Source organism: Haliaeetus leucocephalus, unplaced genomic scaffold, assembly GCF_000737465.1.
Source record: "Haliaeetus leucocephalus isolate CR32 unplaced genomic scaffold, Haliaeetus_leucocephalus-4.0 Scaffold657, whole genome shotgun sequence".
Lineage (NCBI taxonomy): Eukaryota > Metazoa > Chordata > Aves > Accipitriformes > Accipitridae > Haliaeetus > Haliaeetus leucocephalus.
This window is the reverse complement of record NW_010973093.1, coordinates 3840222-3867948: the sequence shown is the minus strand read 5'-3', so window position 1 is coordinate 3867948 and position 27727 is coordinate 3840222. Positions and strand designations below refer to the sequence as shown.

Below are 27727 nucleotides of genomic sequence, written 5' to 3'. Positions count from 1 at the left end.
CCCGCAGAGCCCCGCTGCACTCAAACTGTGTCTGAGAGAGGAATTGGCTTTTTTCGTTGCTGGAGAGCCACGAAACACTTCTTCGACACCGCTCCCCTCTCAGAAAACTTCAGCTCACTCCTTCCTGCACACACACGATGCCTCCGGGATGGGGCAGGACAAAGGAGATGCTCTCCAAGCCACCCAAAGCCCAGCAGGATTTTTATCCCAAATTTTCACTGAACCACGGACTGAGTATTAAAAAGGCTCCTGACTGGTGGAGGTACCGAAGATGGACATCCAACATTAAGCCAGCAAGCTAAAATCTCAGCTCAGAAGCAGTTCTGCTTAACTGATCTCGACACGCCTGCTTGATCAAGGGGAAAAACAAGACCTGCAGTTGTTTACCATAGGAGGACTGTTTAAAGGAGAAGGACACCTTGTGTTAAAATCTTAATTCTTATAAACCTTTAGCGTGAGACTGCAGAGAAGGCTATACCTCCCAGTGAATGGCTACAGAAGAAAAAAGTCTGTTCTCCAAATACATGTTTATATGGAATATAGTGGAGGTTGATTAAATGTCATTTCTGTTTATTTTAAAGATGTCAAAACCTGAAGTCTTCATACAGCATTCTAAGTTATAGGATACATCTTCTACATTAATTAAAAATGTAACAATGCCATACTTTTTAAAGAAGTAACTTATATTCACACATTTTTAAGTTAATTCTTAGAAACATTTGTCAGCTCAAATGAAATTTTATCCTTAATAAATAATCCTTCCCAAATAAGGGGAAAAAAAAAATCTCTAGGGGAAAAAAAAAAAACATTCTATGATGAGAAACACAGATAATTGCCACCTTGCCAAGAAATGTGTGAGCTTAGTTTATAAACTTCTTTAAAATTTGAAGCAAATTCATTCTTAAAGTAATTATTCAAATGCAAACTAAATAAATATTACCTTCAGCATTCCCTACACACCCTCTCTGCAAAGTTTTCCAGTAAACAGCTTGATTTTCTCAGTAGAAATTACACCAAAGCAGACAAATACGTTTCACTGTCTGCAGGCCAGAGACATCAGGCCAAGGTGTGAAAGCCAAGTGAAAAGAAAGGGAAGAAGCAAAAATATAGTAATAGCTACTTAAAACTGCAGTTTTCTAAAGGATTTGTTTCAAAATCATCCTTGGCCATTCCGGACTTCGGTGCTGAACCACGCTCATGAAGCTTCAAGGTTGTTTTGAGAAGTTTGAGATAAAGCTATTTAATATTCTCACTTTGTAAAATAGGTGGGTAGAGCTCATGTTGCCACAGCACGTGAGAAGTCAGGACCAGCTCCAAACCTACCCCAGCAGAGCAGGGGCCAAGCAGGAGGCTGGGGGTGGGTCCACGTGCTGATGGACCCCAACTCCTGCCCACCACTGCCCTTGCAAAGACGACTTACTCTGCCTGCAGAGCCATAAAGTCCTATCACCTGAAATATTTTCTAAATGTGATTTATCTTTCCAGTCCAGACTATTGCTTAGAAGAGCCGATATGAAGGAAAACTGCCTGCAGCATTCTGGTCCTGCAGCGGGGAGGGTGAACATGTGTTCACCCAAAGTCCTCAACTGGAAACCCAGCCTCATGGAGCACACGTAGGGGCTTCTAACGATACATACACAAGTATTTACACAGGCACACCCCATACCAAACTTAAAATCCCCTTTAAACCATTTTCAGAATTCCTCCTCTCCTCATCTGTGATTAAACGACTGAATTCCTCAATGTTTGTAAATTAAAACTTACAAGGATTTAATAACCTGAACTGATATGAGAAAAGAGCTTAATAGGGACATAAACAAGGTGGTCTTATCGTACACCACGGCTGTTGTAAAGAAATGTGAATAAGTACCTAGCTCTCATCTAAAATTCAGTACTATTCCAGCGAGCATCCAGCACAAGCAAAACCATAGCAGCCTACATGATAAATATTTAGGTGCATCTTTTATGCATTACAATACTGTCCCTCAGGTAAGAAAATGAACTTTATAAATGAGGCAGAGCACAGATGAAGGAACTTCCTCTTCTGGAGTTGATAATTAATGTTGTTAATTTGAAGCCATGGACTTCATTCTGTATGTAGCTACTTATTATTTAAGGTTATGCTGTTAATCTGTCCCTCCCAGCAGACTCAAAAACACATACTAAGATGGTACAAATTAACCACTCAAAAAGAGTCAGTGCAGGAATCCTGTCTAAATAGCTGGCTCTTATGAAAAGTAGACTAATACGTAATATCCTGTATAACAGTCAAAACTGTTATATTACTGGAAAATGAGAAAATGTTACCGTATGTGAAGATGAGCACTTCTATAAATTAAAAATAAAAAACCAGAGTCCTGCAAGCAATATATGCCAGGGCGGTCTAAATATAACTTTGCAAGCGCCACGCAGGAACGCTGTTAACTTGAATTAAAAGTTGACACCAACCAACAGCAAAGATGATTACCCAGGGAAGCGTGCCTCGCTCACGTTTCATCCCTCCTCCGCCGCCTGCGCTCGGCGCTCCCCCAGGTACGGCGGAGCTGGGCTGCAGTCACGCACTCCGCCTGCGCCTGCCCCGCCGGGAGCTGGGGGACACGGGCATCGCCCCCTGCAAGTCAACAGGCTTTGGGGTTATAACCCGGCCAGGTCGCGATTTCCATCCTCTGGTGCTCGCTCGGGGATTTAAATCAACGAGGCGATTTCGAAGCGCGCAGCAGAAGCGCCGGTGCGCGCACACGCCCTTCGGCGTCGGCGAGGATCGCACGCTGCGGCTTCTCCCCGCGTGGGCACTGCTGGGCTCGCAGCGGTGCCGGCCGCAGGTACCGAGGTTAGCAGTAACGGCAAGAGACAAAGAAAAGTTCACCTGTCAAGTGCAGCTCTGCAATAGCTTTCACAATAGTAGCCTTAACAAGTCACTGTATACACGAAAAAAGCACTTTTAAAATTAATTTACTAATAAAAAGGAATCTAATACAAAAAAAAAATATTCAGATGAGATTTCTGAATACGTATTGTGTCCTATGTGCCGAGTTCTTCTGCTGAGGTAACACCTTCTACTTCTCTTCACTGGAACAATAAAGTCACGATACCTGTTCCAGCATCTGGAGGGTTTCCAGCAGCGCAGGATGATGTTTAAGTAGTGAAAGTAGGCTTTCCCTGAAACAGCAACTGCTAATTTCAAACAAGCAATCTTGGAATGTACCCTTAGTTGTAAAAAATGTACTGGGGGGAAAAAAAAAAAGACATGAAATATTCAGCAGACCATTTCTGGCAGTATATGTAGGGGGTGTTTGGGGTTTTTTTTAATGCAAACATGGATCCCATTGCCATAAACACTGACTTTTTCCATTTTGGATTTTGGATCCAGGGCAGTTCTCTGGGTTCGAAACAAGCACCAGCCCAGATCCAGCTTTTGCAACCGCAACGCGCACCCCCCCCGGCTCCAAAGGCGCAAAAGCCCATTGCATGGACAGAACCGCTCCAGCTCAAGCCCCTCAACGCAGGGTGCGTATGCACTTCTGCAAACATTTGCTAGACCTATGCTATAGGGAATACAAGAAAAAAAACCAAAACACCAAACAGCATCTTACAACATTTATTTAACCAAGATTTCCAAACTATTCAAGAAATCATTTCTCACTCCACCACTCCCCACAACCTAGATTGTGATCCTAAGTTATTTTGACAGAATCCTTTTAAAGTTCTCCATAGCAGAAAAGAGGGGAAGCCAGTCAGCTTCACATCCAGAAACTGTAAAATCTGGGCTATGGGCTTTTTGTCTTTGTGGTTTGCTGCTATAATTTAAAAACCACACACAGCGCTGGAGTCTTAGACCACTATTAGAAACGCGACTTTGGAATAAATTAAGAACACTCGTGGGAAGGGGAACCGAACTTTCATGTGGCTTCCTGGAGGCTGTTTTGGCACTGGAGAAAAATCAGACGCTACACAGTAGTGGATTGGTAATAAACTAACCTATAGCAGGACTTACAGCCACTGTCAGGCACTCGGTGACGTGGACAGAAAACATATGTAGCATGAAATCATGGTCCTGTGTCATTCCGGAGCGCAATGTGAATTTTTTAGTGTGGGCATAAATACACGCACAAACATACAGACGTAGATGTCCACATTACTGGGAATGAAAATTCTAAGAGCTTTAGAGCAAGTCTTTCATTTGAATCTTTCTTACTATTATTATTTACTGCATTGAAGAAAACTGTTTATTTTACAGGATCCCATATTTGCTAAAATAAATGTATCATTATTCAGATAATAAATGCAGAGCATATGCATAAAGCAAACTGTAAATTTGTAAGGTAAAGCAGAACTGTTCAAGTTTTCAAAATGAGAAAGTGCTTGGTGTTTACTAGGAATAAAAATACATGCACCACAAAATACTTTTTTTGTAATTAAAATGTCTATTTCTGGCAATTACCATGCAGTTTTCTCAAGTTTTCCATCTTCTTGGACAGACAATGATTTAATTCATGTTTTAATTATGTTACAGAGAGATTATTATTCCGTAACAGATAAATAGCATTAAGTCAGTTAGAAGTTATTTCAGGCATTACAAAGTTACTGAGACTCCCTGCTAATACGGTTCCTTTCTTTTCCAACATTTCTCTGTCCCCTACTAATGTAAGAAAGACCTACACAATCAAATGGAAAATGCAGCTACATGCTTCTCAACAGGAAACCGAAATTGGCTACGCACCAAGCACATCATTATTCAGAGATTTAAAAAAAAAAAAAAAAAAGGAAAAAGAAATCAAATTAAGTTGACTGTCTCCTAGCACTTTTGATTACTCCAATTATAAAAAAAGACATTCCCATGTTAGCAGCGATGCCAATCAGTGGAAAAATTAAATATGCTTGCACTACGAGATGTCTCCTTCTGAGGTTCACTGCCCTCTTGTTTTCTAGTAGTACATAACAATATTCATATTTAGCTCTGTAGGATAAATCCTACTCCTGTTAAAGACAGCGTAAAATCTACCATTGATTTCTGTCCAAGCAGACTTTGGCTAAAGAAAGTACAAATACAATGAACTAACACACTGGCCCATACAGGAGAATGGAGAATAGTAGTGCACAAGGCATAAATAAACTTCAAACATCAATAAATCAATCATTTCCTCGGAACTTTTACATGATATAATCAAATATGTACTTTAACTTTTTTATTAAAATCTTATTTTGCTAATCAAAGCTGGGGGTTTTTTTCTCCCTCTCCAAATCACTTCAAAGAGCATCTGAAAGCTCAGACATGCTACTATTCAAAATATCTAAAAGTCAACACTAGATTTACCTAACATTGTTCCTAAAATATTATTATATTTGTTGGCAGAAAGCTGTTCAAGGCATGGAGGCAATTAGTTCAGATAGCACGCTTCAGAAAAGGACGAAGTATCCCCCGAGATTACTAGGAAAAAATGTGAACGCTAAGGGCATGTTGTTCAATGTGATATACCCCCCCAACAACCAAACACAGACGTACGATTAAAAGGCCAATTAAAGGAACATTAACCTTTAACCAAAAATATAACAGTAGTTTAAATTAGTCAAGAAAGTCAGAGCAGAATGTTATTTCAAACTCCTTTTCCTATGCAGACTTCTTTAAAGTGTTATCCATTCATTTTTGTTTTATGAGGGCAACACTACCCATAAAACTAACATTTTTGAGGTTAACACATGGCTAACTTGGAGAAACAATGTTTTCACAAGAATGTAAAAAAAAAAAAAAAGCCAGACTACACCACATATCTGCAATATACATTCTATGCGGTTTGAAAGTTAAGGTGGCAATGCAAGTTTAAACCAGGATTCACTTTTGTTTGGAGTAGATTTATCAGTGAAGTATGCATGTGTTTATGTAGCATAGTTTGCCACACATTTCTAACACTCAATCCTGTAATATTAAATTCTGATTTCAAAAAAGAACCATAAATGCCCAAATACCGGGGCTATACTGAACTTTAATAGTTAAACAGAAGGCATTCAACAATTTACTGCATTAGGCGATCGAAAGGCATATTGGCATAAAGTAAACTTTAGAGTAACATCTAAAATGAAGATGGAATAGTCAAATGCACTCAAGTTAAGTTGCTTAAAATAAAAAAACAAAGTGGTGAGAGATGCACAAAACACAGGGAACAGGACCCCCCCCCAGCAATGAATCAACAGAAGTGCCTCTTATTAACTGCAGCACCCCGTTCCAGGCATTTTTCTAACTGACACTGAATTAGCATTTACTATCCCAGCGAGAGCTCTACGTGGCAAACCCTTGAATGGAGGCTGCTCGGTGGCTTGGCTCCTGCTCGAGGTGTAACGAAGGAGATTTAGCGAGCGGAGGGAGCGGCGGTGTCCCGGACCGCCGAGCACCAGGCTCCCAGCCCGCGCGCTGGCGGGGAGCTACGCGCCCAGCCCCTGCCCTCCGCCCCGTCCCCGCACCTCTAAAACAATGTATTAATTATGCATTCGCCGGCAGTTTGGAGACTGTGCTTAATATGATTAGTGCTGCTGTCTACCCAACTTAAGTGCTGACGTGTCTTTAGAAGCTGAAAGTAGAGCGGATGTCTTCTGCTACCCAGAACATTAGAGTTGAAGTCTTCTCAGAGGGCAGAGAATAAAGATGAAACCTTTTCACAAGTGGCATAAAAGAAATGCCAATACTCTTGCACATACTCCCTGCTAGCACAGCTCTGCCTTGTTTTCTGGTGGGTTTTTTGTTGGGCTGGGGCGGGGGGGAGGGATTGGGGTTTTTTTGCTTTACTATTACCAGCAACAACAACAACTATTTTCCTGTAAATTTTTTAATCAAAAATATTTTATAGTTATGGGTCTCTTAGACTCTGCCTACTTCCTAAGTGTGCCATCTAGTATATTTTCTCTAGCTTCCCAAGTTAGTTCTCTTAAAAATAGTTTAATAACAGTAGTCGACATTGGGTTTTATACTGTATTAGCAGATGAAAGAAAACGTGATTAAATTAATGACTTGAGGATATTTACTTTAAGTAAAAGGTTAAAAAAAATGTACAAAATCTGCCTTGAAAATTATTTTGACAGTATTTTGGTATTTAATGGTATACTTACTACCACAGCTATTTTCAGTATCTGTCAAAGGAACTTTTTATTTGCATGCATTTGCTTGCAATCAATTGCTGAAGAGACTAAAGATGCAGCTATATGTTAATTAAGGTTAGATTTCAAGAAAATAAATCCTACAAATGTCTCAGGAGTAAATTTATCATCTGATTTTTGAAGCTGTGATCTGCAGAAACATAGGCCACTAGCACAGCCAACGAAATTAAATTTCAAAGGGAAAACTTGACGTTCTGAATTGTTTTAATACAATGAAAGAAAAAGACAGCTTAAAAAGTTAGTTTTATCAATTGTAGACAGGATCCTTGAACAGATCCTTAGCCGGCACGCTCTGGACAATACTATCTTACAAGATAAATCTGTGGCGCTGAGCCCCGCGCTGACAAGATACACCGTGCATACGTTGATTATGGCTTTGGGAGGACCACCCAGAAAGACAACCCCATGAAATAACTCTCCTCCAGCAGCATCAGCTAAACAGGGCACATACATGCTGAACACAGTGTCTGAAAAATTAAATACTTGCCAACAATTTAAACTAGGAAGGCACACACTACAAGATGCCAAACCAAACCCACTTACTGCTCAGTAGATGGTACCAGTGTTGTTGGATGCTCACGCTACTCCAGTCCACCAGCAAATCTGTTTCTGTCCTAGTTCAAGTGGTCTTTGGTAAAACTAATATTCCAGAACAAGAAAGGAACTTGCTGTTTATATGCATGAAAACATTTTCATGCGTTGGATAGCAGTGAAGTTGCTTTCTAGTTGCTACGCATTTCCAAATATTTTTGCCTCAGTCACTGCAGGAAAACCCTGTACGGTGAGCATTTCCATCTCTCCATGATGTTTATGCTTTGTTTTCACTGCATCTGTTTTAAAATATCACAGAAGACTCCGTGTTGAAAGCTATCAACCAGACGAACACCCTGTTCTCTCCGCGTTCAAGCCTTGGTTACATTTCTAACGTAGGCTGATGCTGAAGTTTCTTTAACGGCTCTTCAATCCCATAAACACGCTATTCTACGTCTGTGCTCTCTGGAGCATCACACACAACCCTGCAATCTCCCAAACTGACCCATATATAAAAGCAGAAAAGTCAAAACAGGCCGTCGTGCGCTTACACTACCTGCAGCTGTTACTTTGGAGCAGAAAGATTAGGATTTCAGCAACTGGGTCTTTTCTACATCCCACTGCTGGGTCCTACAGGACACTGATCCACAAAAGCACTGACCACGGCTGGTTGGATAGCACAAAAGAAGTAGCCATGGACCCATATGGTTCGACTTAACATTAACTGATTAAAGGTATTTTGACTAGTTCTACAGTTAAATTACATGCACCTGTTACACACATTAGCAGCACCTACATCCTACTGCAAACACAAGGACCCTGGCCTGTGGATGTAAAACTCTGGAAGATTACATTTCACATGTTTAGCACTGGAACAGAGTAGATTTATTTATCAATTTCACAGTTTCCTTGAAATAAACCATTTACATTAAAATAATTCCACCTAATATGCCATAAAAATAACATTTAAATACTCCAATTTATACCTTTTTCTATAGATTGTACTATTAATTTTATGATCTGTGCAAAAATAATTTATCAGCATCCAGTTTGTATTATGTATTTTTGGGTTTTCCAGGGCCAAACCATACGGATCATGACAGAAAATGTTCCTGCCCTTCTAATAGCTTTAAGTTCCATAATTAACCATAACAAATAACGCCAGTCTATCTAACATGTATAAACTTTTTTGACATATTAATTATTTTTGCTCTGATAGCTGGTCACCAGCATGCATGCTTTTTTTCTGCCTAGAAAAAGGCTGGTCCTTTTGTTCACACACTAGCCTGACACTAATTCAGCTTCAGTTTCAGGCCCATTTTTGGAAAACAGAGAGATAAAAGGGTATTGTGAACACAAACACGATAAACAATGTATTGGGGGCACATCAGTACAGAAGACAGGTAGCTATGATGCACTTCTAAAATTTGCTTTGCCTTTAGGTTACTACAGAATAGCAGACACAATTTCCTGGGTGACTGAAAACATTTTATTGGAGCAAGTGATAGAGCTTGGGGGGAAGAAAAAAAAAAAAGGGACAAGTTTCTGAGCATACCAGTGATCCTCCAGATCTGAAACAGATGCAGCTGCTCAGCTGAGTTGGGGCAGGGGAGGAGGTACTTTCTCTTTTGAGCCTAATGAGAAAAGTCAGCTCCCTGGCAAGAAAGATGGGGCAAGCACAGTACTACGCAGGAAGGCAGCTAAAGCATACATGCATTTCCTCCACCCAAATAATAAACATCCCGGAATGGGCACTAATGACAAAGAAAAAGACTGCAGTGACCGGGGAGAAAGTCTGATTTCAGAAGCAGAAGCCATCCTTCTAGCCAGACAGACGGAGCAAACTTTGGATCCCTTAGACGATGGGTTAACTTTGAAATCACGCTGAAGCCTTCAGAGCCTCCCTCTGTCCACACTGCAGTTGAAGTCTTTTGAGTTCATGACAGTGGTTTCAAAAAAGAAAAAATCAGTATTCCCATGTGTCAAAACCAACACTGCAGTAATCTGAGCAGCAAAAGCATGGGGCACTCTCATTAGGGTAAGGCTGCTCAAAGTCATCTGTGTCTTCTGCAGCAGACTTGGGCTCACACCTCCCTGTTGGCTCTGCTTAAGCTCAGCACAAACTGCACGTGCTTAACCTATGTAAATCAGACCTCTTATTGATGTCCCTACATCGAGAACGTAGGGTATCTAAGCGTGTAACTCATATCTAACTTTAAAACATACGTCTCCTAATGCAAAAACTGGAGGTTTGCACAACCTTCCTAAATGCCTTTGCAATACATAAGAAATTCAAGGCCCTCCAAATGGGGTTCCCTACCTGTTTAACTGGGACTCACCTGAGCAAACCAACAGGAAGGGCTGAAAACAGGGGTCTTGGGGAGATCATCTTTCTGTCATGGACTGAAGGGTCTCGCTGGATTAGCAGAACCTGCATCAGGCTGACGGGCACTGTCAGCAATCCTATCCTGGGTGACACATCTACGGCAGCCCTTTCAAAAGATGTTACTTCTTTTTCTTAGCATGAGCAGGAGGCAGTGGTGGTTGCAGTGACCCTCCCTTTGTAACAACAGCTCAACACTTCAAAACAGGGCAATTCCACCTCAGAAAGAGATAGTTAATGTACTTCACAATAACAAGATCTCAAGATCTTATTTCACCCAAGAACAGGATGTGCTCAGATGGACAGACCACTTGGCTTTCCTGTCAAGCTGTTCAGACCTTTAAGGGTGGAAGCTGATAGTGAAGAATTGCAGAAGTACCTTAAAATACCAGGTGAGTAGATATCGAATGAGAAGCAGAGGCCAGTATGTATGGATAAATGTAAATGTTATGTTACCCATGGAAAAGACACCAATCAGCTCTGAGCTATTTTCCCTTAGAAGGAACACCACAGAGTAGGGATAGGTCTATGAAAGAGTCAGTAACTATTCAGAAATTACTTTAAAAAGAAAAGAAGAACAAAAGCTAGAAGCACCATACCAGAGACAGTTGATTGCTCTGATTGATTACTGTCCCAAGAGGTCTCGTTTAATTTTAATTATGTTAAGGACTTGATTAATCAAATTTGCTGTTCTCAGTTCAACTCACTAACAAGTGTGTGTATGTGTGTACACATGCACGTGCCTGTTGAGGGAGGGATGCTGCTCTGCACATACATTGCCACTGTATAAATCCCTTCTGTATCCCTGTCTATACCCTCAGGGGATGCAGTTGGGGTCCCCCTTTCTCAAAGAGAAGTTTGCAGACCTAGCAAAGACAATCACAGGTACAGAACAGCTTCAATATAAGAGAACCAAGACGGAGCAGCTTTCTTCAGCCTGGAAAAGGGCACGTGAGGGAGAATATGAGAGTTGTCTATAAAACTATAAATGGCATGGAAAACCAACAGGAAGATGGGTGGTCATTGCCTCTCCCAGTGCTGAAAAGGGAAATTGGACAAATTCATGGAAGAAAGTTTTCACAGATACAAAGACACCATCACTGTTTCAAGGAGCCCCTGACGCAAAACTTGCTGGAGAGTCTTCTGGAGACTTATCCCTTCGTGCCTGTGCTCATCTTAACCTTAAGGATCTACTACCATTTACTTCTGTTACTGATTTTCACCTACCGAAGCAAAATACCCTTTTCCATCTCCACGCCAAACAAGTGTGGCAGAGAGAGCTTAAGGGACAATGAAAAGAAGAAGTAAACTCAACGGTGCGAAAATGGGGAAGAGCCAGAGGCACTGACCACCCTTCTCCAGGAGTGCCTACCACCCCTGCAGGCACCCAGGGAGCTGGCAAGCGCTGCCCAGTCATGCTCCACAGAGGACGAGAAGAAGGTCTCGGCTCCTGGGACGTCCCGTGTCGAGCATCCCCTTCCCAGCACTGCTGATAGCACCAGGGCCAGTAAGAGATTAATGGAGAGGTCCCGCGACCCGATGGGTCTGAGACAGGAAGGGCATCAATGAATCCTGCTGAAGAGAGAATCCTTGTGTCAGACAGCCCTTTGGCCTGACCCAGGATGGTCTTTCTTATGTGAGAAACTAAGAAAATAAAGCTTGCTTATGATTTGAAACAAGTGGGGAAGGCTTTTTCAGTTGCTTATAGAAGTACTGTTTATGCTCAGAGCTGAGCAAGCACTGAAAATTTGTGCTTTCCCACTTTTTTTCTTAGGGGACGTTGAGCATACCAGCCCCACCACTCCCCACGTCCTACCTGCGATGATGACAGATCCTCAGCTTCAGTGATGCTCTGCGGACCCTGCAGTTAATACTAGTGACATCTCTGAGCCATAACAAATAGACTTATGGACATCTACTGGAGCACTCTGCATCCTACCATCACAACCCCTTTTGAACAACTCAGAAGCCTGGGACCTGTGTGCCTGCCCTCAAATGTAAAAATGTATTCATAAATAAGTCAGAACCCATCACAATTAAGCTACTTTCAGTACTCAAGATCATAATCAAAATCAAAGAGATGATTTACTCTGAAGATTTCAAGTGACATCTGCTGAAATAAAAATATAGTTTGGAAAAAGATTGTAAAAAGATGACTACGTTATTACCAATAACTTTTACATCTGCCATTAATTTTCACTTGGTTTTATCTGCTCTCCTAGTCTGCATCCAATTTCACATTGACTTGTGTTTTATTACAATCCCAGTGCAGATCCCATCAACCGAAAAGACTAATAATTGCCTATGAAATGCCTACGAAATGCAGCAAATATCAAGGATATTGTTTCCCTTTACTTCTCAAACCATAGGGTCTTTAAGCAACTGGCAAAAAGAAGTATTGATAGCCTTTAAACTGTCTCTTTCCAGAATGCAAGAGGCAACAAATACGTATGTATAAACCAGAATTTCCCCCTAAAACCTGGGAAGGGTTAATTAAGTTACACTTCTTGAACCGGTTAGTGAATGACGTTGAAATGGCACAGAAACATTTTCTGGCACAGCGTACCCTAGACAAACTTCCCCAAGTGACCATAATTTAAGGCTACTTTTTAAAGAGCCTTTTAAAGCTCAGCGCTACAGAGAACTGCTGAGGCCTGTAATAGTATCTCTCTTGCCTTACTCCCCTGAAAATACACCGAACTCAAAAGTATACATTTAACACCCAAGGGTTCTACCTGTCTTTAAGGAATTTTTATAAAGTAGATGGCTACCTCGGGCTATTTAAGTACTTTGTAGTAAGACATCAATGGCATGTATAAAGATATTCCTTTGATCATTACACCATTGGAAAAAAATAAGAAAACAACCCCTAAATCTTCACCGTATAAATTTACACTTGGAACTCAGCGACGTAAGAATCATCATACTACAAAACCACAAATAGCATTCAATTTAGTCTCTGTGTTCTCACTCATGTGATAGCCTTTGATATTCCCGAGGATGAAAAATGAATACATTTTACTACAAAGATGATTTGTGAACAAAGCCCTTTTTAATTCTGGTTTCCTATTGAAGAACAAGAAATCAAAAGCTAAAGGGGGAAATCAATAGCTAGGCCAATTATTAACCAAAACTGACGATAAATGAATGAAATTGAGATTTTCTCTTTTGTTATTTCTAGTAACACATTTCAAAACTTTTATACTATTCTGTTTTTCAGTTCAGAATTCAAATTATGATTAATATGAGGCAGAATTTAAACTGTTTTCATTTACATTGCCTGCATTGAAGATAGAGTACCATCTTCCTTTAGTTGTATAATAAAAAGACTCAACAAAAAAAAAGTTACAGAAGTTTTATTTTAAGGGCTGCTCTTGAAGAGCAAGAGGATGTGAACATCTGTGAAAAACAAGTGCAGAAAGAAGACTAAGATATGTAGATAAATCATTAGTTATATTAAGATATGAAACAGGCACCCAAAGAATGGCATAAAATGTAAATGAACTTTGGGATCTGGTCTCTTAATTTGACAGCTGTTTGACAACTGCAAAATGGAAAACTGACCTCAGACAACTGTGTATAAATGAGACTATTAAGCAGAAGAATTTCACATGGAATGATACAATATACACTGCAGTAACTCCTCACATGGGAATAGATAAATGCAGACTGGAATTTTTATTGTCTTTGAAGGTGGTGATGTTAAAAAGACTTGAATTTCACAAAGAGGAGCTGTACGCTACATTATCACAATTAATGCCACTTTCTGAAATACAACGACTGTCGCCTACAGAAGTACACTCACACATAACTCACAGGCATTTAAAAAAACATACCCAATGAAGCAGCTCTGGAGACACAGACGAAAACGTCTTCTGCATTGGGGCTGTAAATCTGAAGCCAGCGAAAAGTATACAGTGACTAGGTCATGGGATAACTTATTTGAGGGGTTTCTTTGGAAGTTATGGGTAGTCACAATTACGCCTGGAAATATATATCACCAAAGCAGCACCAGAACAGACACTGATCCGTGGAGAGAGCGGCTTAAGGAAATATTCTGCAGTTTTGGCCCCTATGGAGAGACCTTGGAAAGAGTGGCGAGGCAGCAAGGGGGAAACTTCTACCGTGACTGCCTGAAGCACAGTTTAAATCTGATACTCTCATCAGTAACAGAGAATTAAATAGAAAACAGGGAGAAAGCCTACTTTTAGATGTAACCAACCATTTCTACTCATAGTTCTGCTCCAGATCCCACTGAAAAGGGCAGATCTTCCAAGAGCATCCCCAAGCACTACTTCTTCACGTTCTCCAGCAATGCAAAGAGCCATTTGTGATAAATACGTTTCATTCCAAAGCAGTTAAGCACTTGGCTGTGTCTTTTATTTCCCTCTTTGGGACAAATACTTAAAATCAGCCTTCCCTGCCTTTGTTTTTAACCACAAAAAACCCACAGAGGTTGCACAACCTGCAACAGAAGAGACAAAAAAACACCCAAGCACCTGCAGTGAAATCCAGACTTAAAAAGGAAGGTTACAGCTCTCCAAGCACAAAAGGTTAGCAGTAACAGCAGCAGAAGCAAAGCAACTTTTGGGGGTCAAGTGAAAACAAAGGGTGGATTTTTGAATAGAAAAGCAATTGCTGTGCAGCTTCTTTACTATTCAGTAGCAGTTTGGGGGGGGGTGGTTGTTGGTTTTGGGGTTGGGTTTTTTTTTAATCTCGTGTTCAGTTTTATGTCTCAATGTCATTCAACTTGTTAGTAACTAAAATGAAACTGAAAAATAAACAAAACAAATCCCAAAGACGTAAAAGACGACACGAGCACCATCACCACAAGCTTTATCATCCAAACGTCTTGTAGCAAGGAGTCCCACTGTAACTGTACACTGCATGAAGAACAGGCTCCTTTTGTTCATTTTAAACTTGCTTTTTGCTAAAAGCTCTCATTCTTGTTTTTAAGAGACAGTAAATAACCATTTCCTAATCATCTTCTCCCTGCCAGTTGTGCTTTTACAGACCTTCATCACACTCTGCCTCACTGTCACCTACTTAATGCTATTCGGAAACTAATTATGGCATTGTATTAATAACAATGATTTATTCTTCCACAATCCTGGCATAAAAATGGCTCTTCGAGTCCAAGATGATTAGTCTTTAAATATGACCAGAGCTATGGAACCACATCTGCATGATGACTTGAAGAAAGTTTGTGCTTTACAGGTTATCCATTTTCTCTGATTCCAGCATTACTTCTAATAAAATACTTTAACTCTCCCTACAAAACCTGCCCCGCGCATAAGCCTCTGCATCACCTCTTGGCCCCACTTCAAAAGAAACTTTAGAAACATCCAGATCAGGAGGGAGTTAAAGTCGACCGTCATCGTACAGAGGAGGCACAAATGATTTCCACTAGGAGTGGTCCTCGCTCTGAGGACTTTAATCAAGGGTGAAGAATGTGAACCTAACACAGATAGCAGTTCAACGTTTCCCCATTACAGCTGAAACTCTGCCAGGCGATACTCTGTATTGGTCCCTTCCAGACACTGCTCTGCTACTTACCCACAAACCAATGGGAACTTTCCTCGGAGTGAGAAAAACTGAACTGAGCAGGGGCAGCCTGGATGAACCAGAGGCTGTCCCTGCCCTGCATGCTCCCACTGTCAGGAAGCTGCTGGAAACGATGGTAAAAAGGCTTCTGGAATTGAGGTGTAACCAGCACAGGCAGCAAGTGGAACACAGCGGAGTCCTCCACTTCACTGCAACCTTGTTTTCAATTTCCAATTCAGTTCCTTTGCTAAGACCATTTCAGATAAGCATTTTTGTAAAGGATGCCCTTCAAAGACAATATTTTGCTTTTATTGCCCTTTAACAAACACAAGGCATTCTAAGTCTTAATGCACCTTGTAAAAGATTATTATTTTTAAAAGTATCTAATTTCAGAACAGAAAAATTAGTTTGAAGCTGAACTATTCAGCCTGCTTTCAAATGCCATCACCTTTGTGATACTCTCTGAAGTTAAAACGGATTGTCGTGTCTCTGTTAGGAGCATCAACATAAATCTCAACTGTAATAAGAAAAAGTCTTAAAAGGAGGAATATAGGGACAGATTTTAATCTTCTAGAAGACTGTTTTGCTTCAAAAATTTACATAATCTACACAGATCCTGAGTGAGTTAGCCTTTAGTGACCTAAGAATACCAAACCTCAGAGATTTGCAAACATATTCGGTTTAAAGTAAAGCTTATATTATTAAGCTGCTGCAGCTCTTACATTTCCATCCACGTGTCCCATTTTATTTGTCCCAGTTTAATGATACTTCCAACATGCCTTGTGCTTTTTAATCTGGATGATGTACCTAATGATTTTGGTATTGAAAACTAACCTCCTCCTTCAGTTTCCATACAGATCTCATAAAAAACAGAAGAAATGGATTACTGCCCAGAGCTGTGGTTTACTCGTTCATTAAACAGCTTACGCTTCGAATCCTCTTAAAAAGTCACTTAGTGGTAAATGGCTATTTGACACTACAAATAAATTTTTTTTTAAAAGAATTTACTACAGCTTTCTATTCATACCAGTGTTATAATCCCACTGGGGATACTGCTGAATTTTTGGTGCAATTTGGACAGCCGTTTCCCACCAGAATCCAAGGAATCGTGGAGCAATATACATATATTCTACACCTTCCCAAGGAATGTGTCAGATGCCCATCTACTTAAAGCATGACAAGTTTTAAAACAAAAATCCAACCATCAGCTACTGTGGGTAGAAGAGATCTTTTTAGGACAACTGACAAATGCCCCAAGAGCTGGCAACATCAATATTGTACATGCTGAGTATGCTCATCCTACCATAAATTAGGTGGATCACGTATTGGAAACCTCTTGCATAGCATAGGCATGCTTCCAAGAATCAAGCAACATACCTTGCTAGTGCCTAGAGCAACATCCAACCTGTCCGTGAGCAGGAATATAGGGAAAAATTAAAAAGCATTTTATGAGTAAGAATTTTAATCAGCATAAATCAATTCTCAATGACTTTCTTGTTTCTTCTAGGATGTGACGTGTGTTGATTTTTAGTAAACTCTAGGCTGACGCTAGTAAGTAGCCTTACCAACAAACACATGCTTTGACAAATCTTAATACTTCCTCCAGCACTTCCAAGGTTCAGTTAAGTCACGTCCAGAAAGAAGATGGATGGTGCTTGAGTTTTTACATGCTTAATGCAGTTTGTTTCCATTCAAGACTACATCTCTCATGACAATAACCACCTCCTTTGATATCTACAGACCAATCAACTCGCTTTTCAATCTTCCCTCTATGCTCCCCTGAAACACTAAAGTATGTGACTCAGAGAAGTGTTTTGGTTTTTAAAGGCAAACCCTCCTACTTTCACACTCTAGCTTCCCAGACTGCAAACTCTGCAGGACACGCACCATTACCTTCTTAGCCTGGAAAATCACCAGACTCTCAAGACACTACTGCAACACAGATACTAAATAATAAAATTCTGTGCTACCACCACAGATAGGAAGGGAAGGATCCTCTGTAACTCATATCTGCTGGGATCTGCAGACTCTACTTCAAAGACCTGTTATGGTACCTTCAAAAATTTAACGTTTAAATACCATAGCATTGACACAGGAGCAGATGAATGCTATTACATATGACAGGAGTTTTCAAAACTGGAACCAAACCCACCTATTGGTGCATCACTTCCGTCAGAGACCGCTTTATCACGCTCTCAGTGACCTGCTAACCTGACAATCCTAGAAGTGCTTTTCCAACAAACTACTCATGGAGTTTGAAGGAAAAATCAAAAGAATTATGTCACTGTGATATCTGTGTCAAACTACCAGGACAGTTAACTTCTATATAAAGATAACAAAAAAGGATCAATGTGACCAAGGAAAGAAGAGTTGAAATAATTAAGCACTTGATACTTCACTGTCATCAGACTTTCTAGTATTAGTTATTGCATGGGCTACAGAGAAATTCACCCAAATATGCACTACACATGCATCTGTTTACAGCAGACCCCTATGGAAACCTGAAATAGTTACTCTGAGCTTCCCCACATGAGAAGTCCCTAGAAAATAAGAGTTTCACTGTTAATAAAACAGTGCATATCTTCAACCTCACAGCTGCAGCAGTCCTAGCAACCACACAAGAAAGATCCCTTCCACTTTCAGTGGGGAACATCCATAGCAATTGCTCCTTCCCTCCTTCCTAGGAAGAGGTGTGCCAAGACCCTCCTCATTCCTTTCCTCAAAACCTAGAGGTAGCTCTTCTTCCTTCTCCCTACTCAGCTACAACAGAGAAAGAGATTATTCCCTTGGGACACCTACTTGCCCAAACCCTACTACTGAGCTCCAGCAGATCAGGTCAGCAGAATCAAATTTGCACTAGGCTTCACCTGTAAAATCTTGCAGCTTTGGAAAAAATAAGTCAAAAGCCACATAAGGTAAATTAACACCTTGCAGCCCATACAAACAAGAACATTACGAGCGCTCGCTCCAGCCCTACTTGCCTTTGCCAATGCTAGGTGCAAAGCATGATCAGTGCTCTGATAACTAGGTCCACTCTTCGTAGCCACAGCTGTTGATAACGTATAACAAAGCATATAACAAAGACAAAGCAGAGTAAAACTTTATATTAAACAGCGACAGTCATGCAAAATGAAAGAAAGAGGACTTTTACTCCATTTTACTGCACATAAATCCTAACCAAAATTATGAAGACAAAGTAGAATCTGAATTCGTGGCATTAACTTAGTATTTTTTAACAATGGAAATTCGAAGAGAAAACTCTAAAATAATTCAAAAGGAAAGGGATTGTTAGAATGCTCTGGGTTTGTGTTTCAATGAGCTATTCTGTAAAGAAATGGTATTGGTAGGCTGTTTCAGGGAACCAGAAAATGAGTTTCCTTAACCCTTGTGAGTCATACTTCACCGCACACTCGTTATTTCTCATACAGCACAGTACACAAGGTACTAGATTGCCATTTTTGAAACTGTCAGGAGTCTAACTCAAGGCAATAAACAGGATTAATATAACACCATTCAAATTACAAAAAGAAAATGACATTTCACTAATTATCTAATAAGGTTAAAATTTAATACTTGCATTGCTGAAGAAATTTTCAGTTATTTGGAAAATGTCAAAACATGTATTTAAAGACTGACACACACAAAAAAAAAAATCAACTAGTTATTTTAGCTTTTCCTTTTCTAAGCTTAGAAAGGTAATACCCCTATGGATCAAAAGGCCAGATAAATCTTATTAAGTACTAGGTTTTCCCTTTTGTCTAGTGCTCTCTCCACATTCCATCATTTCAGTCCTTTGAAATGCCTTTGTTCTGCCTGTGATCAGGGTTTCCAGGGGAAATCTGGCATTGGATCTAAAGGGAACCCCACACCACTGAAGCATTCCTGACAATTAATCATTTGATAAATTATTTCTTTCTTTCCCCCCTACCTCACTTGCCCCCAGTATTTCCAGAGAACCTTTTAGTGTGGTGCTAATGAGACAAAACTTCCTATAGCATCAAAACGCATCGTCTTGAGGATTCATGTATGCACAGAAGTTAAGCAGTTTCTGCCGTTACCCCCCGACAGTTCCTGTCAGACTGATATTTCAGAATAACAACAGGAATTTTCTCTGTATTCACTCTCAGACCATATCTATCACCAAATCCTACGCAGATGAAAGGACAGTTTCAGCTGGGGAGAAAGAAAACACAGGACCACAGGGCTGTTTCCCTTGCACTGGCCCAGCAGCGCAGAGGAGGCTGCAGTCCCCACTGTCACATCTCCTCCATAAAATCCCCTTTACCATCCTACCCACTTTCTGGTGTTCATTTAGGACATAAGCTGCTCATCAACAAATGCAACCAGGAAGAGAAAGTGTGCACCCAATACATACACTGATTGCCCTATTAACTAAATAACAAACAATGGGACGTACTTATTTTGTGCATCTACAGAAAAAAATTCTTTATCAAATCAGGAAGCGTGATGATTCACAAAGAAGGCGCACAACATTAAATATAAGTTTTTATCCACTCTTTACAGTTTTTTTGTTGGATTTTAATATACACAAAATGTAACATAAGAGAAAGAATCAAATCAAAACATTTTGATTTAAACTCCTCTAAAATCTGAAGCTTTATGCTAATGATGAATGCCACTGAAGGAGGCAAACTAGTAAAAAAGGATGTAGTTTCATTCATTTTCATTGTCTTTGTTGAACATCATACTTTGGTAACTAGGGTCTAAGTGTGCCTCCCTCCAGGGCCATGGGAAGATATCCACTTTCTTTCGAAGACTCTTCATGTACCATACTCACACAATATGCATATGAGGAAAGAGAATTTCTTCCAGCAATGGTATGCATTAATTTATAATATTTTTCCAAGATCCTTTATCAGGTTTCAGTTGTAGGTCAAATAATTTATGCTTTGCAAAGATAATCTCTGCATTTAAAATTTATCGGTCCTTCAGAGGTTGGTTCTCATTAGTGCTCATCATTTTCACTGCTCGTGAAATACATCTTCACAAGCTGAGCCATTCCTACTCAATATCAAGGATTCCTACATGCTAACTTGATCTAACTGTTGCAATTATGAATCATCTGACGGAGCCATAAGTTATGATCTTCAATGACCACTAATGAAGGTTGCCTAGCAGTTAAAGTATCAAAGCAGCATATATCAGCACACTTTAGAGCACAAGATAGACTTCCAGTGTTGCACTTCTCTTATATTTATTATATACTGTAAATTACATCACAGGCTGCCTCCAACACTGACAGTCCTGTACTCCAGAGTTAAACACCAGGTTTTAATAACCACTCCTGACAATCTTTTGATCGCTGGGGGGGGCAGATGAAAGGCGAGGCCGCCTGCTGCAGGCAATCCGCTCAGTCAAAACAAAGGGGACTTCAGAGAGAGACAGAGATGCATCAGGTGTTAATCTCAAATGAACAACCAGGAGTGCGGGCTGATTGACTCGCTCTCCACTTCCAGCCGAAAAAGGGTAAGCGCCTGCCAGTGGGCTCATTCAGGATGCACGCAGGAAGGGAAAGGTGCTATTAGCTAGGCATGAAATATTTTAATTTGGAAACCCAAAACCTTGGAAAGTCATTTTAGGCTCTTTCTAAATCACTTCAATCATTCAACTATCTGATTTTTCAAATACTTCATATGGAGCAAATCTTGTTGGCATTTAAAACAAGTTCTCTCATTCAAACATGGCAGTGTAGTAATCTGCTAGGGGAGGAAGCAAAATAAATTTTTTTTTTTTTCAGAGCTTTCGAAAAGTGGACAAGACAGAACTTCAAGATTACTTGGGAAAAACTTCCTGCATTGAGTGCAGGTGGGCTGGATGATCTGACAGAGGTCATCTCCTCCAACTTGGGTCTGAATGAGAGCATATTAATAACGTTAGCATCAGAATAAAAAGTTCCCACTACATGCCTTCAGACATTCAATAAAACACGTATTTGGTAGGAGAAGTTTAGCCATGATGAGATAACATCAAAAACCCACTTGGTTTGGGGGAATATAAAAAGAACTATTGCTGTTCTGTCTCCTGTGCTGAATTTCTTCACTGGGAAATAGAGAGAAAGGGGTCTGAATCCTGCTATTTTTCTTTTCCACTTCTTCAACAATTCAAGCATCTATCACTTACCACCACTTTCTGCACATTAGTCTAGCCTTTATTTTTTTCTATTATTTCAATCCTTATAAGAGATTTCTTTATAGATTTGCTGAGAAACCACAGCAGCGCTCTCTGAAAGGAACTCAACTACTAACATCACATCACTCTACATTATTTTTCACAGCCACAGAAAGCAGTTTACTTTGGGTCTAACAGTCCAATGCAAACCATTTTTACTTCTATCATCAAAACCCCTGCATTAAACAGCTCTCAGACGGGGAAACTGAGAAACAAGGAGTACAGCAGGGCCTCTGATCAAACTAAAACCAGAATATTTATAAAACTTGCAGAAACAAAAGAAGATACAAGTGAGAAAACTCCATGCTCACCAGATCGGTGGGACCCAACCACATAGAACCTGGGAGGTTTGTTTCTCACTCACAAAAGCTGTTTGATGGGGCAGGGGGCAACAGGGGAAAGAAGGGTTGAGTTAATACTTAAAAACTATTTCAGATGCTGCATCTCATCCATACAAAATCATCATCATTACTGCTTGACAACCCTGAAACAAAATGTAGAGTTGATAAGACGACTGCTCCACCAAGTAAGCTGGTGGCACATCTCCCAACTGCCCTCCTCCTCCCAACAATGCAGGTGTTCACAATAACTAATTCCTCATGGGTTTTTTCCCTCCTTGAAAAATGAATTACAGTTTTTACTGGCCCAGCAAAGCTAAAACAGTTACAGCCAATATATCTTGAGAAAGGAACAAGGTGTTGGACTTCTGACAATCAGTACCACACATTCTTCCATAACATTTACTTCAAAACTCAAAAACCCCTCAAAATTACTTCTTCCTACTCCTTTCATCCTGTTACATGACCTTGAACATCAGGTAGTTCAGAAAAGTACAAATACACAACAAAGATCAACTTGTTATGATTGAGCACAGGAATACAAGCACATCAGCATGACTCCAACTGATGACATTGTTGCTTGGCCATTACGGTATGAACTGTTTATCTGAATTGGATCAATTTGCCCATTTTATTCCCTGGAGTCCAAGTATTGCTGATTAACCCGTATTTCCAAAAACAACTGTAAAAACATTGACTTCAGACCACCAGTACAGTGAACCACAGCTTCATCTATAGGCAACTGAGGCACGATGAAGATTTCAAAATGTTACTGTATTTGTAAGCTGCGGTTGACCTTTCTCTGGAAGATGGGGGAATATTTGCTTATCCAAGTAGGCTTATTACTTTTCTAGCATTTTTTAAGTTGTTTTGTGAGGACTGGTCAATCAAGTCATTACAGCACAGCAAAATATCGTAAAAGGTAAAGACTACAGCTATCCTTCTGGCAGCATAGAGGAAGTAAGTGGATTAAAAACTGTAGGAGAGGCTGCTCTATTTTGACTTTATTTAGCCTGGTGCCCATCACTGCAGTTTCCAAATGACCATCACAGTTTGTCTTAATGCAAAAGATCACACACAGGGTTAACGGGCTGGCAACTGAACTCAGATCCCGAATTTCACTCCATTATTTTAACACCAAGCCCATCCTTCCCATTACAGCTACACTTCTAAGAGACCATCACTGTCAAGAGAGAATAACATTAAGAGCAAAATGCAGCCATCAGATCAGACCCTGAAGGGACAGGGATGTTAACTGGTCTTACATTTGTTCTCTCATTCTGGTAAACATATTTACTATATGTCTTATTTTCAGCTCTCTAACTTCAGCTAAGATACTCAGTCCATTCTGCCTCCTTTTCAAGGTATCATCAGTCAAATCCAACCACATCATTGTACCTCTCAGTTACTAAATTCAAACCATTTTAAACATCCTGCTTTCATCTTTATAGCTCTCTCCCACTTTTTAACCATGCTGCAGTTACAGAAAAATGTACTTGACATATAAAATGTGCATGTGATTCCTTTAACATTTTAATGCCGTGTATTGTGTTGTAAACATCTCTTCATGTTTTATCTCTTTCTCCATAAATCAGAGGCTAGTATCTTAGAAGTCTCAAAAATGGCATGTTTTCTCCATAATATAAATGTAAGACTCTACTCCTTGAAACTTGAGTCAGCTTTCAAAAATCATCAAAAACCAGAGCTATGAAAAAGAAAGAGATTATCAACTAACTTAATATCATTTTCTCCCATACCATTTCTATGACAGCATGAGTATAGAATGGGTAAAAAAAGTTACAGAATTGGTCTTCACCAATCAGAAAACCAATGTTTTGATTATCCTTTTTTGTCACTTGTAAGGAACAACACTAAGTTAAAATACCTTCTTGAGTATCCATACCAATACACAACACTGAAGGAGTCAGGAAAGCAGACAGTATAAAAAAGTGATATGCTAAGAATAATTACTTGTTTATTCAAGATTAACATGCAGTGTTTACAAGATGAAACCGCAGAACATATTTCCATTTCCATAACTGCAATTAATAAAACCAGTCACTTACAATGAGATTTTCCAGTGGTTTTGGCTAGCTTAGTAATGTGACAGTAAAAATGAGTCTCAGTCTATTCCTTGGTATACACATTAAGTGATTTTTTTTTTTTAATTAAAAAACACTGTAAAATAGTTATTATTTTGAAAAGATAGAACACCAATAAAGAACACCTGTCCAAAATAATTTTAAGTTACTTCAGTGATGGAAAAAAAAAAGTGCCATTAGAAAAAGAGAAAAAAGAGGAAAGCAGTTTTAGCAGGTGGGACTGAGAAGTGGTGACATGTTGTAGTACAATACTGAAGGGCTGAAGGATATAACGCAGTGTTGCATGATGTGGAAGAGAACCAGGGACTGCTGGATTAGCATGCCACTAAAATGCTAGATTAGGTGCGAAGTACAACTCTGAAGTATTGTGATACGAAGGAGCGAGGCAGAGGCAGAACTGCTGGTAGAGGACCAGAGAAATAAACCACTATCTTTTCTTTGGCACCTTCCAGCAGGAGTTTACTCCCTTATAGCCCACAGACCCAACACACTCTACAGGAAAACCCAGGGACCCTCTGGTATTTATCCAGATCCTCAGAATTCATAACATTTTCCACCAGCCTGAGAGATTCTGTTTCTATCAAACTACTGTCTAACATAAATTATTCCAAGATACTTCTCTTGACATTTTCTACACAAACGTTTCCAGAATGACCTTGCTGTAGAACAGCCACCACGTTTCACCCTAATGCAAGCCCATGCTCAAGCACTTTTCATCTCTGTACTTTCAAACACAACATTATTATTTTTTTTTTTGCAAAATGACAGTGAAAAAGTCATCAGTGTCTTAAAAATAATTATCCGATTTCACAGAATTGTCATAAAAATACATTATTTCAACTTGCATCGGAAAGTACAGCTAGAATTTAGAATTTATGGGTTGTGAAACTTGTTTGTAAACACATGCCTTTGGTTGATAAATAACCAGACTGTACTTCCATAAACAATGGAAAAATACAATGTTGCCAACTCTCATCATTTTCTTATTATTGGTTTCTTGTTAAGGACAGTGAAAGTGGGGCAAGAACCTCCACTCTGGCAAATTTTTGTAACTTTCTAGCTCTTGCAGTTAGGAAAAAAATGTTGAAAGTATGACATACAGCCATCTGAAATCGAGAGAGCAAGGGATAATTAAAAGATTATTTTAGACCAACTTCATAAAGAAACAAAACATGACTTCTTGGTCTCTGTGCGATACTTAGCATAGACCTGGCTCCCTCCCCAGTAGTTAATTCAACTTAAATAGTTAATTCAGCTTAATTCAATGGGGGTAAACTGGCCTCAGCTCCTACTAGATTGCTAAAATGAAGTGGTCGGAGAAGGAAAAAAACCCCAAACCACAGAATTTGAACAGTTACAAGTTTGTATCAATACTTCCACAAATATTACATAATCTCTATTACATTTTCACAGGACCAGACTCCTCACATCCTGTCCTAAATCACGGGGAGGAATCTTATGCAATCGACACTTTACCTTCCCACGACATATTTGAGGACTGTAAATTGTGAACACAGATTTATCAGGGAGATGAGGAGTGGGAAGGACGAGTTGCCCTTAAAGATGTACAGATTTATAGCAATATGGGAAGCGGAAAGACGGTTATCATATAAAAAGGTCCTTAAGGGATAGCAAGGAGCAACAAGGGAAACATGAGTCATGAGCTGCCAGAGAAGAGGATGCGTATGGGGAGCAATGGACAGAGCAATGTAGCAATAAAGGAAGTTCCAAGTCAAATGTGCTCCTTCCCAAAGGTCGAGATGGATACCCAAGCTTACAGTATTTACTGAAAATTAAATTCACAGCCAATTCAGACACTGCACCAACAGCAACACCAGGAAAAGGACACTTGTTGACTGAAAGGATCCATTGATAAACAAGGTCATAGACCACAGCTCTGCTCTTTTGCTTTGTTACCAACTCCGGTTCTTTATTTTCCTTAATAAGAGTGGTTGCCTTGAAGGTCTGTCTACATAGGCAAGTGGCTCAAAACAAGCAAGTGTGCAAACTTAAAGCATTCAGCTGAGATTGTGAAAGACAGTTTTATACTTTGTGAGGCTTGAGTAACCTTCTCTATTTAAGGGCATATTAACAGCTGTTCCTGTGGTGAGATAGCAGTGAGTAAATAGTGAATTATGAGTCCAAGCACAAAGTTCTTGCACTCCTAACTTTCCTTTTCCATCCCAGCAGCCTCAAAAGTGTCAAACTCCAAATTATGGCACAGGATTCCTGGTACTCCCATGTATCTCAAGATTTCAAAAAACCAAGATTTTTAAAAGTGGCTACTTTTGAGAAGAAATACAACACTGAGCAATACATGGAAACTGAAGACAAAGAAAACCAGTTATTTGTGCATGAATATCATCTCTAGGAAGATCTATCAAAATCTCGAGAAAGACAAGTTGCACAGGAGTCTCTAAACAAGCAATAATTAATCCTCCTCTTAGTCCAGTAGTATCCACATCAAAGGTGAAAGTAAATATGACAGAAAATATTTCAAAGGACTGATAAATCACAAAGTGAATTTTTAATATTAAAAAACTGTAGTAAAGGAAAAAAGGAAGGAAAACAGTGTACCTCTCAAATAGTATCAAAACCAAGAAAGCTTCACCTTAGTTATGACAGCTTTTCTACCCAGACTTTATGTGAAAAACATGTTCACGATAACCAAATGCATACTTCAGAAAACAGTGTGACTTAAAATTATTTTTCAAGGCTACCTAAGTGTTTTCAAGTTAGGTAAGCTACCTCCATTTTTCCAAGCAACTAAAAATCATGCAGAGAAAACAGACACAACGTTAGCTGCCTACCCCAACTTTAAGCTCAGTGCAAACAAACAGTAAAACCTGTATTTACTTCAGTCTGAGCAAGAAGTGTGTTTATGGGTGCAATCTCAAAAAGCACATCGGGTGCCTACAACTGAGGTGTTGCAAGGTGTAAACATCAAAGAGCCCAACTCAGTCAAGGTGACTTCAGGATGTAGATCACAGGAAACCTCCATGCCCTGTTCCATTAGCAGGGTCCCAGGACTCACCCTCCCCCATCTCCCAAGCGACTGCTGAAACCATAACGTGCTATCAAAGGTGGCACTGCTACTCCCACTTCTTTTTCCAGGCCATATTTACAGCTGAAAGTGACTGTGGCTACTACGCTTTGTAACTCCATTCAACACCACAAGTGTTGTTACCTGTTCACTTGTTAGGCTCTCCTTTGGGACTTAGGAAGAGCCTAACAGCAACTTTGCTTCACAGCTGGATTGCTGGAGAGCCGAGAGATCAGCATCAGGCTCCACAGGCATGTTCACACATGCAAGGAAGCTCAAGTTCAGGCTCCTGGAAGATCTCCAGCATGAAACAGCTACCACACGACAGAGATTTTCAGTACGTTTTGTAGATGCACAGGAGATACCCTGATTCCAGCCTGAACAGAAACACACAAACCCCACTGAAGTCCCACTACAGACAGTTACAAAGGTGCTCTGAGCCATTCTTTAG

At 39.9% G+C, this 27727-nt stretch overlaps 1 protein-coding gene across 1 annotated transcript in view; it reads right to left on the bottom strand.

Moving 5' to 3' along the window:
- Positions 1–27727, bottom strand: part of LOC104839232 (protoheme IX farnesyltransferase, mitochondrial) — a 104898-nt gene that overhangs the window by 64767 nt on the left and 12404 nt on the right. The window lies entirely within an intron of this gene.